We start from the raw sequence: 16,195 nt of genomic DNA, 5'->3' as shown, positions 1-16,195 counted from the left end.
CTGGTCTGGCCTTGAGAATACGAGTGGTGCCAACTCAGCAAAATTAAGCTAAAACAAATATGACAAACTATTTTTACTGTGTAGATTGTCGGTGCCGGCTCATATCAGTTTATCAGTGGTTCATTTGATTTAATCCGGTCTTTGAAAATGCGTGCGGTGCGCGGATCGTAAATTGTAGTATTACGCACGCGCGTTAACGTTTATAACGAAGAGAAACTACTGGGCGAATGACTTCATTTTCTGAATGCGACATCGAGCAGTGGCCTGTTTTTTTTTAAAGCCGAGTGGGGTGGGGGTTATTTTGTTTATCGTCCAACAATCGCTACGAGAAGGCAATCTGATAACACGCTTGCCTGTGTTCTTTTTTAAAGCACTGAAATGTTCTTGCTCTTTACTCTTGGCTGCATATTTTCGAAATGCAAAAATCCAATCATGCCGGGTCCAACGAAATCCACAATCTGCTCTGGAAAGCCCCTTAGAGGACAGGTCAGATAAATTGTTTACAATGTTGCAACATATTTGCGAAATCAGAAGGAGTTACATAAACTTAAGTATAATGTTGTCGAGTCCACAAGCACCGCCACGGGAGTATCTAAATGGACGGTTTCTCAAGTTTTAAAATAATTGGATTGATTTGTTGTTTTAAGTCCACTTTATGCACAGTAAGGCTAATCGGGACTGGACGTACAGTGTAAAGTGGGATCCGAACCACTATGTGCCTCCACCGGGAATCGAACCCGGGACCCCTTGATTACAAGGCGACGACGCTACCAGTGCGCTATCGGGGAGTTCAAGTTTCAAAAGAGGGAAAAGAGACGTTGGCGAAAGCTGAAGTTCTGTACTCCGACAGGTAGAAAACAGCCCAGGAAAAAGCGAATACAAATTTCGTTGAAAATCCTCAGACCATTCCGCTCCCTCCAGGTTGCAACACTGCGAACCAACGTCGCTGCGGGGAATGGAGAGGGGAAATGTGGTGTGCGCTGCGCAACAGCTATTTGCAGCGTCTTGTTTTTGAACTTGTCAAGTTATAGTGACACCGAGAAAACTTGACCAAATATCTATTGTGCGTTCAACTCAATGACGGCGTGCGGCGGGAAATGTGACGTACCTCCAACGAATAAAGCTGACGGAAATCATCTCTTGCCGTGGCGGTAAGCTTTTGTAGTTTTGTTGACAATGGACAGAGCAACTGCGTTACTCTGGGACCTTTTTGTAAAACTTCTGCACCCGAATTCAATAAAAAAATAAACAAGGAGCTATTCAAAATTAGAACTTCAGACGCAGTAGTAGGATGCAATTGTTTTAAATGTTAGTTGACTGTTTTCGCGAATGATTTTTCACTGTTTTTTTTTTTCCATAGTAGATATGGTATAATATACAGTCAATTCCATATGATTTGATTGGGATAAAAACATCCCTGGCAGGAATTACAAATCTTTTCTTGTGGCAGGGATAAAAATTCCTGTGAGGGGGGGAAATTCCCGGCAACCCCCCGTTAATTCGCAAATTGGTGTTGCGTCATGTGAATGTATTGATGTAACTAGGTACCCGGTACAACTGTATTTTTTGTGTGCTGTATAGGCAGATTCAGTGGCAGCGATTGGCGGGGGGCATTTGCCCCTCCTTTTTTTGCGACTTTTTCCTCCATATTATGGCCTCTTAATGTTGAGCTTTGCCCCCCCAGTTTTTGTACCCACTTATTGGCCGGAATCATAAATAATGTATAATTGTAATCTCGGTACCTTTGCCACTTGGAGTATAAAGGTATATTTGTGTAGAATATTGAATTTAATTTTATCTTTAATAACGGTAACGCGTCTGACTACCATGCTAAAGGTCCCGGGTTCGATCCCCGGCCGGTTCAAATCCGGGAACGTTGAAAGCTACCCCGGCGCCCACTCACGACCGGATCAAGAAAGTGTGGGGTTTTACCCCCACACCCCCTATACGCCTTCATGGCGTGGTGCTAAGCACGGGGGAGCACTTTACCTTTACCTTTTTTTATTTTATCTTTAATGAAATATCGTGTTTCATCCTTGGATTGTGTAAATTATTTGCTTTATTTTACCTCGCTTTTCTGTCACTTTTGCTTAATCGCGAAAATGAGGATGGATGGCTACAAGATGAAATTGACGAAATGACAATCACAAACACATACGGACAGCACAAAACGTAATCCACAATCCCATTCGTTTTCGGATTTTGACTAGCTAAAATAATTACCTTTTGGAGCCTTACCTACTGTGCATAAAGAGGACTTGAAACATCAATCAATGACTCAAAGCATTCGAATATTATATATCATCCTTTAATGCTGTTGTGTCGTCCCTTCATCCCCATCTTCGCGATTAGCCACAAGTGGTAAAAGAGCGGAGTAAAATAAAGAAAGTCGATCAAGCAGCCATTGATCTTTGTTATTGTAATACCACCGAGGTTCGCGTTGACCAAAATCTTGTGTGGCTCTCCTACGATTACTGACTGTGTCGCTTTGGCACGAATTTCTTGTTCACAGTATAAAGTTGATGCAATAAATTGTTCAAGACTTGCCCTTGTAACTATGCGAATATTTCAAATGGTATATTAGCTAATTGAGTTGATTCAGTGGCATATTCTTCAAACTTTTTTAAAGTTTAATTGCTGACCTGTACTGCTATAAAATAACTTACAGCTTTTCCTCCAGGCATGAGTATGCTCATGGCCAAATAAACCACTTTTTTGTGCATTGCTGTTATTAAGCTGTTACTTAATCCTTCACTTAATGACCCTTACTCAGGCAGCTATTAAGGGTTACCACTTGAGTGCTACCTTTTGACCAAGTTTCTTGATTGACTTGGAGGTCGTTTTTATTGATTAAGAGCGCAACATGTAGCACAGGAGACAGTCTGCCTGTCTCCCACGTAGGCTGTTTTTTTTCTTATTCTCTGTTTTGTACGGAGTACGTTGCATGCATTTTAATAGTACCCCCCCCCCCCCATGATTCTGACTTCTGAGGAAATCGTCGTTATACAGGGTGAGTCAAAAGTCAGGTTACATAGGGATTTATAGTATATCTTCAATGTGTGCACCTTGAGCATCAATGCATTTGTGCACACGACATTTCCAGTTCTCCAGATCCTTTTGCAGAACGTCCGGAATAATCATGTCAGATGCTGGATGTTCTGAATCCTAACTGAGTAGACGAGAGCCTTTAAATTACCCCAAAGGAAAAAATCCATTTTGTGTCAGGAGACCGCGGTGGCCACTCAACGGGACCACGGCGACCGATCCGTGGAAACTGGACATTCAACCATTCAAGGACAATTAACGAGAGAAGGAAAACTTCCTATGTAACCTTACTTTTGACTTACCCTGTACAGTATTCATGGTTGGAGTTACATGTAGAGATCCAGTGACTATTGAGGGCGACTCTTTTAAACGCCAGAGGTCCCGAGTTCGAATCCCGGCCTGAGCATGGGTGTTCTTTGTAAGTGTCCCTTCATCAGTTTCATCATATCATCACTCATCCTCATCATCGTGATTAGCCAAAAGTGGCAGAAATGCGAAGTAAAATAAACCAAATCAGCAACAATCAACAATCTTTCAAACGTAGATTCCTCTCTTACAGACATAATATGGGTAAAATTGGGAGTTGATGGAAGTTAATATTCTGGAGACAACCTCTTCATATGTAGAATTATGTACCTTGTCCAGTGGCGCGTCCAGCATTTTCGAAAGGGGGCGGGGATTACGTATACTTTTTTTCAGTAATCGATCCTCATTTTGCCATCCTTTTCTGCATTTGATGCTCTTTTTTTTAAGGAATGCTGGGTCAAGGGGTGGGGGTTATGACCCAACCAACTCCCATTGCGCACGCCACTAAATCGGGGCGCAATTCCTAGAGGTTAAATGTTTCTTGCATCTCTTTTGTTGTCGTTGGTAGAGAATTTTACAATGGATGTGTTCGGCATGTCATCTGCATAAAGTGACTAATTTTTACGCCCCCTGTTTTTTTACTGACACCCATTTATTTCCTTCGATGTTAAGTTATTGCAACTTATTTCATTATGAATCGTCAACTCTTAGAGGTGCAAAAGTGCCTAGTACATACATGCCTGTGCAGTTCTGATGGTCTAGCAGGGTAATATTTCGATATAATCTCTATACCTATATATAAAAATTGATGTATGTGTGTATGTTTGTTCCGGCATAACTCTCGAACGCCTGGAGCGATTTCAACCAAACTTGGAACACGTATCACTTGCTATCTCGAAAGAAATACTGTGGGGGTAAGAGACCCCTGGCACCCCTAGGGGTAGGGGTGGGAGGGGGTGACGTAAATATAATAGAAAACGACCAATATTAGTGTCGAATCCATAGTTTTCGGGGTCGCTAAGATGAATGGTGACACTCCGAATGCCGACCAACTCCAAGTTCATCACCTATCGGCATGGGGGCTGAGAGGGGGTGAAAAAAGAAAACGTGAAAAATGACCTAGCTTAGTGTCGAATCCATAGTTTTCGGAGTCGCTAAGCTTATTGGTGATATTCACGATGATATTTGAGAGAGAGAGCCTTGCTTTCTGGATCACGATCAACAAGTCGCAGGGGCAGTCTATTAAGTACAGCGGAGTGGATTTAAGATCGCCATGTTTCTCCCACGGGCAACTTTAATAGAAGATTGGGATAAATAAATACCCGGGAAACGTCGGGTAATCAGCTAATAGGTCATATGATTTGTAGTGTTGTTATTTTATGTCGCTTTATACCATTTTTGACTAATCGCAACCATACGTAATGATCACATGAGACTGATAATGCAACACTCATCACAAAGAACGCCCATGCTCTATCGTCCAGACGATACGAGTGTATCACCCAACACTGCTTCTATCCATGTCTTTCCATGTACTCATTGTTGCCCATTACATAAAATTCCATAGTCTAAGTTGTGTACATGCATACATCAGTCTATAGCTGTTGAGTCATAAACTCACATGGTATCATTGAACGTTCCTTGTAGTTCCTGTACTTGGGCAGAACAAACATCATAGTTGTTTTTCATTGTTCAGGTTTTCTTGGGAGACTAGTCGAATATACACTAGTGTCCAAAATTAAAGCAACAAACAGAAATCCTTTCCTCGTGTGATTTTTTTTTTTATAAATTTGCCAAGTTTAACCTGTTGCTATCGTGATGTTTTTGTTGATAAATCCTGGCACATTAAGGTTAGTTTATTTTCTATCTTAAACCAGTTGTCTATGACACATAAATATTACTATCACCTGATCGTATTATGTGGTCAAATGGTCACAAGGGAAAGAATTACAGTTTGTTGCTTTAATTTTGGATATTAGTATAGAAAATGGTTGTGAATGTTACCTCGTTTCATTTTTACCAGTCACTATACTTCGCGATTATTTGTTGCTGAGTGGTTTTGAGTCTGCCGGAAACAGGGTCCCCTCATAAAGCGATTCTTAAAACTGCTAAACAACTTTTTATGCCAATAGTTATTTTTTAATGAGGTAAATAGCACAAAGAAGTTCTGTTTCCGAACTGGTTCGAGCAATCGGTTACAGTTTCAACGACCTTGCCAACTCAAACAGGTTGCATACGAGTGTCCATCGATTTTGTGATAATAGCTACTAGGTGAGTCAGTCCTTCAACGGATTGATTTTTGTGGAAAAGGTAGGGAATAACTTCTGTCACGCGATTCCACGTGGGGTTCTCTTGTGATCGTGACATGGATGGACGTGTCATGCGATTTCAGGCCGCAAGCTTGTTGAACCTTGAAGATAGTACGCAAGAAAATCAAGATTTGAACTGTTGTAAAAGATGGGTAGATATTTCAACTGTGAAGGAGATAGTTCTCAGAGCAACAAGCAACACTTTACGGAATATTTGCGTGCAACAGGCAACACTCGAGAAGAATCGTATTGAATGAAACGGACACTTTAACCACTAGGCCAAGGAACCAAGAGGCAAGCACTGCCGAGAACGTTTTCTACCTCGCAACCGAAGTACCCAGGTTCGAGTCCCGGCCTGGCAAAGGATGTTCCATATGAGTGTCCCATTATCAATTTAATTTAATCATCACCCACCCACATCGCCGCAATTGCAGAAAGACGACGCTAAATAACATGTAAATAGGCTGAAACTAGATAGTTCCTGATTCTGAGGTATCTTGATAACGAGGTAATCTTCAACAGGAAAATGTTGTCTCAAAATGTACCGATAAATAATATAATTTATTGAACAGTAAGAAAAACAGCTGAAAAGTACGTCTCTAAGGATAAGTTAACAACGAGAAATAGATAGCATCATATCTCCATCCTCGTGCATCAAATTTGAGAGCTTCACTGAATACAAATACTGGGTGATTGCTTATTACTTTCTAGTCTGTGGTCTTTCAACTTCTTTGTTCTGCATCGATATACGATTGAAGGAACTGATCATTATTTTTCAGTTGTTCTGTACAGAGAATTTGAGACGGTGATATCTGCTGAACTTCAGTGTCTGCATTTCTCTCTGCGCATCAAGCAGTTCTGTTTATAAACACGGACTTGCAAATTCACTTCCTGCTATTGTTCGCAATGGATGCTGCGAGAACGGTCATTGAGGATCCAGTTACTCATTGTTCTCTGCGATAGATATGGCGCTGTCCTGTCACTTGATGAGAACCATTTGAATATTGAATACAGAGAATACCTGAAATTAGATCGCTTAATAAGTGTCTCCACCGATCAGAGAGTACGAGGCGATTGTTTCAACAATGCGTTTCTGGAGCACAGATCCGCTTCCGATGAATTGTCAGAAGATCCATTAGCATATCGTGGTTTCCACTGAGATTGCTCAACAATATGACTTTTCCGATTGTTTACGTCCTTGCAGAAGGAGCACAACCCTGTGTGTTCGGAGGTTTAAGAGAAAGAAAGATCTCGTTGTAGAGTTGGTCTTTGTAATGCATGTGATACAAACTAGCAGTATTTGCTCGAAAGGTCAGGGATGACACAAAAGTGCCCGGAGATAGGTCGGTCTGACGCTCGAACTAGGCAACGCTGCCCGGTTGACGTTGCCACACAGCGCGCGGGAACCAGCGACTTTTGTCCCGCTCTCGCCTTGCTTTTCCCAGATGTGGCACCAGCGCAATTCTGCCCAACCACCTATTTTCATGGCCATGCGTTTAGTAACAGTTGACACGAATGACTGACTATCTTAAGATGGGAGAGTGCTTGCGGCAAAACGCATTCCTCTCTCCTGTGACTCATTGACCTTTTCGACATCCACGTGGTGGTGGCTGGGTGTTAATTTGGGATACGTAACATTGGAAAGTGGTGCAAACAAGTTTGCAATCTGCAAAATATTACAGTTGGCCGAAAAAATAACATTCCTGACCAATTCTGTAAAATATGCACATTGTATGCCAAATAAAATTAAATATGCATTTATGACCAAAATATGCAACATAAAATGTGCGTCCATTTCCTTTCATTTTTGTCAAAACATTCAACAAGTCAATTATTTTTTAAAAATATGTCCTTCTAATAAAAACATTCATTTGCATAGAATCCTCAGTCTAATCATCACACATTCTCATCGTCGCGATTAGCAAAAAGTGTAAGCCAAAGCGACGCCAAATAACAAAAATTAATTCGCAGTAGTTTCGTGTCTATGTGAGCCTATTTTCCACCACAGATATGTAGACAGCAGCGAAAGCAAGTGACGTGAATGCTCCAGAAGAAATTCTAAGCAGATGTAATAACATAGTAGCAATTTTTCGGAGAGAGAGGACATTTCGAAAACGGCTTGGCTGACATCTGCTGGCGAAAGGCGCATTGCGTATACGTTCGTATTCATGTCGCGACTGCTCTTGCTTTTCTTCGGAGGTCGCCAGCCGTAGCGTCGCGTCACGGGGACGCGGTACAGTCTTCTGACTTCCAAGTGGTCACTTGCCAAGATCAAATCAATGATGCGTGTTCCCCCTCTGTCGTATCCTTGATCGTTTGCCCCATATTTTGTATAGACCTGAAAGTTACGTTTTAAGAATGTAACCGAGTTACAGTTACTTCACGCAAAATGTAACAGAGTTGCAGTTACTCGACTCAAAAATGTAACAGAGTTGCAGTTACTCGACTCAAAAATGTAACAGAGTTGCAGTTACTCGACTCAAAAATGTAACAGAGTTGCAGTTACTCGACTCAAAATGTAACAGAGTTGCAGTTACTTGACTGAAAATGTTACAAGAGTTGCAGTTACTTGACTCAAACTGTAACTGTGTTACACAGTTCCTTGACTCAAAGTGTAACAGAGTTGAAGGTACTTGACTCGAAATGTAACAGAGTTGCAGTTACTTGACTGAAAATGTTACAAGAGTTGCAGTTACTTGACTCAAACTGTAACTGTGTTACACAGTTCCTTGACTCAAAGTGTAACAGAGTTGCAGGTACTTGACTCGAAATGTAACAGAGTTGCAGTTACTTCACTCGAAATGTAACAGAGTTGCAGTTACTTGACTCGAAATGTAACAGAGTTGCAGTTACTTGACTCGAAATGTAACAGAGTTGCAGGTACTTGACTCGAAATGTAACAGAGTTGCAGTTACTTGACTCGAAATGTAACAGAGTTGCAGTTACTTGACTCGAAATGTAACAGAGTTGCAGTTACTTGACTCGAAATGTAACAGAGTTGCAGTTACTTGACTCGAAATGTAACAGAGTTGCAGTTACTTGACTCGAAGTGTAACAGAGTTGCAGTTACTTGACTCCAAGTGTAACAGAGTTGCAGGTACTTGACTCGAAATGTAACAGAGTTGCAGTTACTTGACTGAAAATGTTACAAGAGTTGCAGTTACTTGACTCAAACTGTAACTGTGTTACACAGTTCCTTGACTCAAAGTGTAACAGAGTTGCAGTTACTCGACTCCAAGTGTAACATAATTGCAGTTACTTGACTTCAAGTGTAACATAATTGCAGTTGCTTGACTCAAAATGTAACTGAGTTGCAGTTACGTGACTCAAAATGTAACAATGTACTGCTACTTCAGCATAAGTGTAAATTATTTATATAGTTGCTTTTCTGCTCAACTTCCTTGCATCAAATGACAAACAATCAATGATCATTAATTGAAGGGTTTGGAGGTAACGCATGGTGACATTTTGGCCATTATAGAGTTTATGAGAAGAAACGTTAGTAGAAGCTGTTCCGTACATAAATTGTGTTCATGTTGTGTTTTCCAATTTTAGAAGCGTTCAATGAGTCCAATGCTAATTGCATGACATAGCAATTACACGCGAAAATTGAAGGTGAAGGGTGGCTCTTTTTACTTTGCAACTCAATAATGATCAAAATTTCATTCATCATGTTCTACGGCCGAACCCTTCAGGTGTAATAAAATAAATACGTGAAGTATTGCATGTATTTTTTATGCATGGTACATAATATAATCCTTCATATACGTATTTATATAATTGCAACCACTATAATATCATAAATCTAAAGAGGTTCTATATAATACAAGCCTCAGAGAATTTTTCGTTTAATTCATTTCAGCGAAACGGAATTCAAACATACATAACTTTGGAAAATACATTTGGCACTATTGATATGGGGTAGATATACGTATTTCATTTTTTTTTTCATTCTAAACGTTTGCTTTTGACATTACGATGTGTACAGTCACCAGCATAAAAATGGGACATCTAGATCCTGAAATACAAGTTTCTCTGCAAGGAGTTGTGTGTGTTGCCTACCTCTACGGCTATAAAATACAACACACACAACGCCTTGCAGGGAGGAGAGTATTTCAGGCTCTAGATGTCCCATTTTTATGCTGGTGACTGTACGTCTGCAGAGTCATTTCCGGAAATTCAAACCCATACCACCTGATGAAGGATAATGGTTCTCTAAACTATCACCCTGTCTCCTCATCAATGCCCTTTGTGTGCGTCACAAGAAAGATGTAACGTTTCCTTGAAGACCTAGTTGATGATGGTTGCAATTTCACACAAAGGGGAAGTCGGGTGGAAGAAGTTGCATGCAGCTGGTCATAACTGTAGCGTCACGTAACTTAAGATTGGGTCATAAACATCCTTAACGCTCAGACCTCGCGCTGTCTACGCAATCTGTTTAACAATAACGACTATCTTGTTCGATGACGAAAGAAGGCATGTGTGGCGAAAGGAGTCACACCAATACTCGAGCTTGTTCAGCGCGATGTTGTGGCAGGACGTTTACCAGGAAACGATACAGTGAACACGGTGATGGACAAATACGCCCACCCTCTGTAGTTTCTTAATAGCCTCTCCATGAGGCCTTAAAAAGATCTCTTCGCGGGCTTGCAGCAGACGACAATATGGGGGTGTGTCTGCAAGAACCTATCAGGTCCGCGAATGAGCGAGCCCGGTTGCCACAGCTAGCTCGCTGCACCCTTTTGGAAGGGTGAGTGACCTCTGCCTCTTGCTACCTCGGTCTGTTTGTTCGGTTGAGGATCAGACGACACGAGAGTATCGGCAACAGTGTGCGAGCGACGTCTGCTGCTAGCCCGCGAAGCGCTCTTTCTAAGGCCTCCTGCAGTATAGTTCGCTGCACTTTCTGACTCTCTGCACTCGCGCGTTTGGTTGCTTACCCGTCTGCTTTGGTGTCAAGTAGTGTATTTGGGGTCTGCACCGTCTGCACTACGTTCTGGAGCAGTGTGGTGTATGGTCACGTGGTGCGTGCCAACTAATCAAACGTACGTTTCAAGCAGCAGACAGACATTTGTTGAATCTTCTGATCTTGAACACCGATGCTCGTCTACTTGGTTGAACATTTCCTTGCACCAGCCTGCCACTGGGATACACCTGCACTACACCTAGTGTCAAAAAGTGTAGCAATCTGGACGGGGCTATTACTTCACTTTCTTATATTACTACTCATCATCCATCTTTACAAATGTAACTGTGCTTACAGGCCTGTTCGATACGCCGGTATCGAATCGATACTTTAAGAACAACGCGTCGCATCCTTATAAAAATATCAAGTTCAATATATCGATATTAGTACTGTCGTCGTCGATATTCAATCGATATAGGTAAGTTGATACCACACAGCAATATTTGTATATTTTCAGCGTTTGCATGTGCTTGGTGGGTGGTGGAGGAGTGAAAATTCCAAGAACGTTTATGAGATTTGATGTTGAAGATGAGGTATAATGTTACTATATACAAGGAAGGAACTGCACTTGTGTAGGGTGAACACAGTTGACTAATAAATTGAGAGAAGGGTGGAATTTTAAACCAGAAATACAGTGGAACCTCGATTTTACGTTTTTAGGGGACCCACCAATGAAAAGCTTCAAATGCGGGAAAAAGAAATTATTGGAAGCATGAAGATTGAATATGTAATGCATGAAAATGCAAATCTGAGAACGTAAAATTGGGGTTCGACTGTAATAACTTTTCCAAGTTAGATTATTATGTTACTAATGAATAAAAAAGTATATATTTGAATTTTGTATGTAGCTGGCAATGCAAAATGTACCGAACTCCTCGTAAGAAGTATTGCATGACTTATCGAGTCTTCTGCAACAAGGAAACGAGGACCTCCCCGATGGCGCAGTGGTAGCATCGTCGTCTTGTAATCAAGAGTACCTTGACAAAGTTTAGCAAGATCCAGTTTAAGCAAATTAGAGTGTTTTCCGGAGGCTGAAGTGTTGTGTTTTTTTTTGCTTTATTCTTTTTTTTTTGTATGAACAATCTGTCACCAGGGGAAAGGGGTGGCGGAAAGCATATGTTGCCCTCCCCTTTCTTACTATGGGAGGAAATAAATACCGTAGTTCCTCCGTTCCGCCACTAGTGCTTGATTGCCACCACCATTTGAAAGAGAGAGGTACAAATAGTGTAATATCTTGTCTGCTTTCATGCGAGACCAACGTTCCGTCGTGCCTGAGATATTGTTGATATCACGTGAAAGTAAAATAAGTGACAGCACGTGTTTGTAGCCTTGAACACATGAATTGCTTGCCGTGACCTTGAGGAATAGCGCTCTCCACAGGATGTTGGGCAACTGAATGAAGTTCCCTTTTTGCCCTTTTTTGAGCACGTGAACGACTGCTGACCATTTTTTTAATTATTTTTTTTTACGATAAGAGCAGATGCGGAACCTAAATTTCCACAAACGGCGTACTGTTTGGCACCATTCTTTATTGTTGTTGTTATTATTAAAATCTATATTAATGAATGGGCAGGGACGGAGCTAGTCTGATATTTTCTGGGAGGGGGGTGCAAATTCGAATATATACATACATGTATGAAGACCGTATGTTCTAGGCTATTTGGAAGCCTCAAACCCAGAGACAAATACTGAAGATAATTCGATTAGAAATTGTGAATAAAATTGTTAGTTTCAAAAAGATGACTATTCTGGAGTTAGCAACCTGATTTGTTAGCAGTTTGCAACCTTGCTGCCGTTGGCATGGCAACGTGTCTTCCTTGAAGATCCCGAGAATGAGGGAAATGGGTGTTTACCTAGAGCTACGTGTCATAGTGAGATATTCAAGAACTAGGACTCACCATACGCAACCGCATGCATGCGCGCGCGTGGGTAAGGTGTAGTACAATAGCTAAAAAGCTGAAAGCGACTGTGATCTACATGCAAATTATTTAAATATTATTATTATTATTTTACAATATTGCAGTACATTTTTCTCTAAGCCACGTGAAAATTCGAGGTGGGGCATGTGGAAGTTTCGGACGTGCCAGTGCCTCATCCCCTTTGATAACGCCTCTGTAAATGGGGATACCTACTTGAAAAGGTAAAGTTACTATATTTGCATGTCAATATTGCTAAATACAGTATAACAATAATATTAACCCATGGCTCGACAGCCCTTGAAGGGCTTAGGCCGATCTCCCGACTGCCAGTCTCCCTCCCACAATCCTACCTACAGGTGCGGAGATCTTCAACCGGTAATGGGTGACGTGGGGTCAGCACGTCGAACCCCCAGCCGTTATAGGAGATTTCCGAGACCGGATTACCCTACTCACTCATAGTTCCCCAATTGCCTCACGATGGTGGGTTGCCACCGGTCCTATACATAGGCCGAGAGCTCAGAGACTGAACCCAGGCGGACTCAACCCAGGCGGACTCGAACCCATGCCGTCGGAGCCCAAAGCACAGCGCCTGAGACCGCACGGCTACGGATGAGGACTAAATACAGTATAGCATTCAAAATAATGACATATGGATAATAAAAACTTTATTTTGGCTACATGGTCCCAAGGCACTTGAGCAGAGCGGTCTCAAATTGCAAACCCTTTACAGTCTGAGCAAGGTTTCAGTATCGCCTTGCCTTTTTAACGTGTTTTGCATATCCTGTGCATGTTCCTTTACAGCCTCTCATTTTTAACCTCATGGAGCTCTTTACACCCCTTGTTTAATTTTCAGCATTGTATACAGGGTGTCCAAGAAGTCACGCAACTGAAACTTCGAACGTACGTAACCTTCGTACAAAAAGCGATAGAGACATGAAAATTACACTGGGTATTAACTTTGTCTATGTGGATATTTTTTAAACATTTAACAAGAAAATCATGTCTACAGGAATGTTCAGTATGCGGAAATAGTAACTAAGGTTTTAAGAAAAAAATTTACGAAGTAAAGTCACACATGAAGGAGTCGATACAATAATTTTAGCCGTGTATCGAAATTGATGATCTCAATGGGTATTTATCGAATCGATAAAATAACGATATATTTTTTACGCATTTTATGCATTATAGACGATTTTATGGGGTTAATTATAAGGGGGGATTTTCCTCTTATAGTTTCAAGGGTGCAAAGGGCCCATATGTGCCGACGCACCCAGACATTTTAACTCTATTATTTCATTAAAAGCAGTTGGCAAATACTAAAACCTTTGTCACTCCACACCATTATTTCTAATGCATTTCGGCCGGACCCTATGGCCGAGTGGTTAACACATCGCGCTGCGATGCCAAGGGTCCCTAGTTCGAATCCCGCACGGGCTTGGTTGTTTGTGCATGTCCATTCATCAATTTCATCACTTATCCCCATCTTTGCAAATTAGCCAAGAGGCACAGAACGCTAGGTAATAAACTAAATCAATCAATCAATCTAATGCATTTCACAATTTCCTACCGGAACAGCGAAGTTGAGAAGTGTGTAATTATGCCCTGACGAATATTACATTTTACTACCAGGTTACGTCCATCGTTAATCCATAAAATTTTGGTTAACCACTGCAAAGCAAACAAGGCGCATTAGAAACACAGGGACATTGTTGCAACAAAACCATCATTGCCTGGGATTTGTCAATTTTCTTATCGCACGGCAATATACTGCGTTTGACGTTTTAGCGTATCTTCCTGAAATATCTATGTGCAATCAAAATCCCCATCTGATGGACTTGCAATGGACGATTAGTATTAATGTAGAGTCGAATTACTAACGGAACATCTCCAGCGGACTGCGCGAGTCTGTCTAGCGAGCCTAGTGGGCGTATAGAACCTGAGTAAGGGGCTTAGCGATAGGTTCTGGGTTGAGATGACGTCAGCGGCTCGCTTGGTTAATTGGCTGCTTCGAGAGTTGTGACTCGTCCCGAAGCTTCAAATGCATTACTGCCAAAGATGTTACGGAAATAATCTCCCTCTACGTTCGATTTAATATCACCAATATGTTACTTGTCAGAAATAAAAAGGAAATACATTGTAGTGAGAAAAATCGTGAATATTCGGTTGATCCTGGTCTTGCATGTTTTAATTCCTAAAAATCATTATTGTTGTTTAGTAACTGTTTGAGTCCACTTTATGCACAGATAAGCTAATCGGGGTCCCGCCCGCACCGTGGCTGTGAGGTCTGTTGTCCTTTGGGCTCTGGCTACGGGACGCGCGCAGGTTCGAGAGCGTAAGAACTTTTCTCTTGAGATTTCGGCCTGTGTATGGGGAATTGGGGAACTACAAGAGAGTACCGGAACCCGGTCGAAAACCTACGACGACGACGACTTTGGGTTCGCCGAGCTGACCACACGTCACCCCGTAACTTGTTGGATAATCTCCCGCCTCGGGCGTGTGAGCGAGTAGGATTCACGTGCGAGTGAGGACCTACAGTTTAAAGTGGCATCCGTACCATTATGTCCCTTCACCGGGTATCGAGCCCGGGCCCCTTGATTACAAGGCGACCACGTTACGCTATTGGTGAGTGTCTAAAATCAATACGATTGATTGATTGATTTGGTGTTTTAAGTCCAATTTATGCACAGTAAGGCTAAAGTGGGATCCGAACCACTATGTTCCTCCACCGGGTCTTTACGAGTAATTGTAGTTTGTTTACCAGGCGTAAGAGGTGAAGTCACCCAAAGTCAGCGTCATTTCAAATTCAAATTTTCTGTATTAAAGGGCGAGATTCAGTGTGTGGCTGTTCTCCCACCTAACCCCGTTTGACATTTACCTAGTGTACATAAACAAAATCATAAAAAGTGAAGAAATACTGAGATTTTGAAATTCTAGCTTCCCGGCAAGGCGTCATGTGTTGCCCAGCTGTACGGCGATAAGTGGATTTTAATAGAAAATTTTCAATGGTAACTTCTACCACCATCGTAGAGAGTTAGAAGCCACACATAACCCCTTGGAGGGAAGCGAGTATTTGAGGATCTAGTTGGACCATTTTTATTGCCGCTGACTGTACATCATTAATTTAAGATTGATAGTTGCATAGTTTCGTATTTGTATATGTTTTTTACGTCGCTTTTCTGCTATTGTGGCTAATCGCGACGTTCATGATTATATTATATTAATAAAGGTATGCCAAAGCCTGGACTCGAACCTTGAACCTTCGTTGACTAGATCATTCAGCGCGTTCAGCCAAAGAAACTGTATATATCTGTGTTATTAATAGGGAGCGGAAGTTGATGAAATGTCATATTTTTTCTGGCATCTCTGACACGATGCCCATTAAATATACACAATATTACACTTCGTCTAGAACCCAAAAAAAGGTAATTTTAAATTGCATTTTTTAGATTTTTTTTGCCAATTTTCATGTTGTAGGTAATTTCCCCCGATTTTCGGCATTTTTCAATCATTTTTCGCAATGTTCGGTGTATTGTTTCGTCATATTTTGTCACTTCTTTGATTTTTGGTAATATTCTTGAGTCTTTTCACCAAGGCCTATATATATCTCGCAGGATTGCAATTTACGAGCAAAGGAAATGCTGAACTGGTGACAG

General features: G+C 41.4%; 1 protein-coding gene across 4 annotated transcripts in view; it reads left to right on the top strand.

Annotated features, from left to right (window-relative positions):
- Window positions 1-16,195, top strand: part of LOC145996192 (NAD kinase-like) — a 208,082-nt gene that overhangs the window by 99,149 nt on the left and 92,738 nt on the right. The window contains exon 1 of one of the 4 annotated variants that reach the window (XM_083132583.1): window positions 10,969-11,041. The exons of the other annotated variants lie outside the window; for them this stretch is intronic. The gene's annotated coding sequence lies outside the window, so the exon portion shown is untranslated. Of the gene's footprint in view, window positions 1-10,968; window positions 11,042-16,195 lie in introns of those variants that run through there. 4 annotated transcript variants of the gene reach the window in all.

Source organism: Lepisma saccharinum, chromosome 12 (genome assembly GCF_977018435.1).
Source record: "Lepisma saccharinum chromosome 12, izLepSacc3.1, whole genome shotgun sequence".
NCBI classification, from domain to species: domain Eukaryota; kingdom Metazoa; phylum Arthropoda; class Insecta; order Zygentoma; family Lepismatidae; genus Lepisma; species Lepisma saccharinum.
Note: the sequence above shows the minus strand (reverse complement) of the source record. Positions and strands in the feature narration are given on the sequence as shown.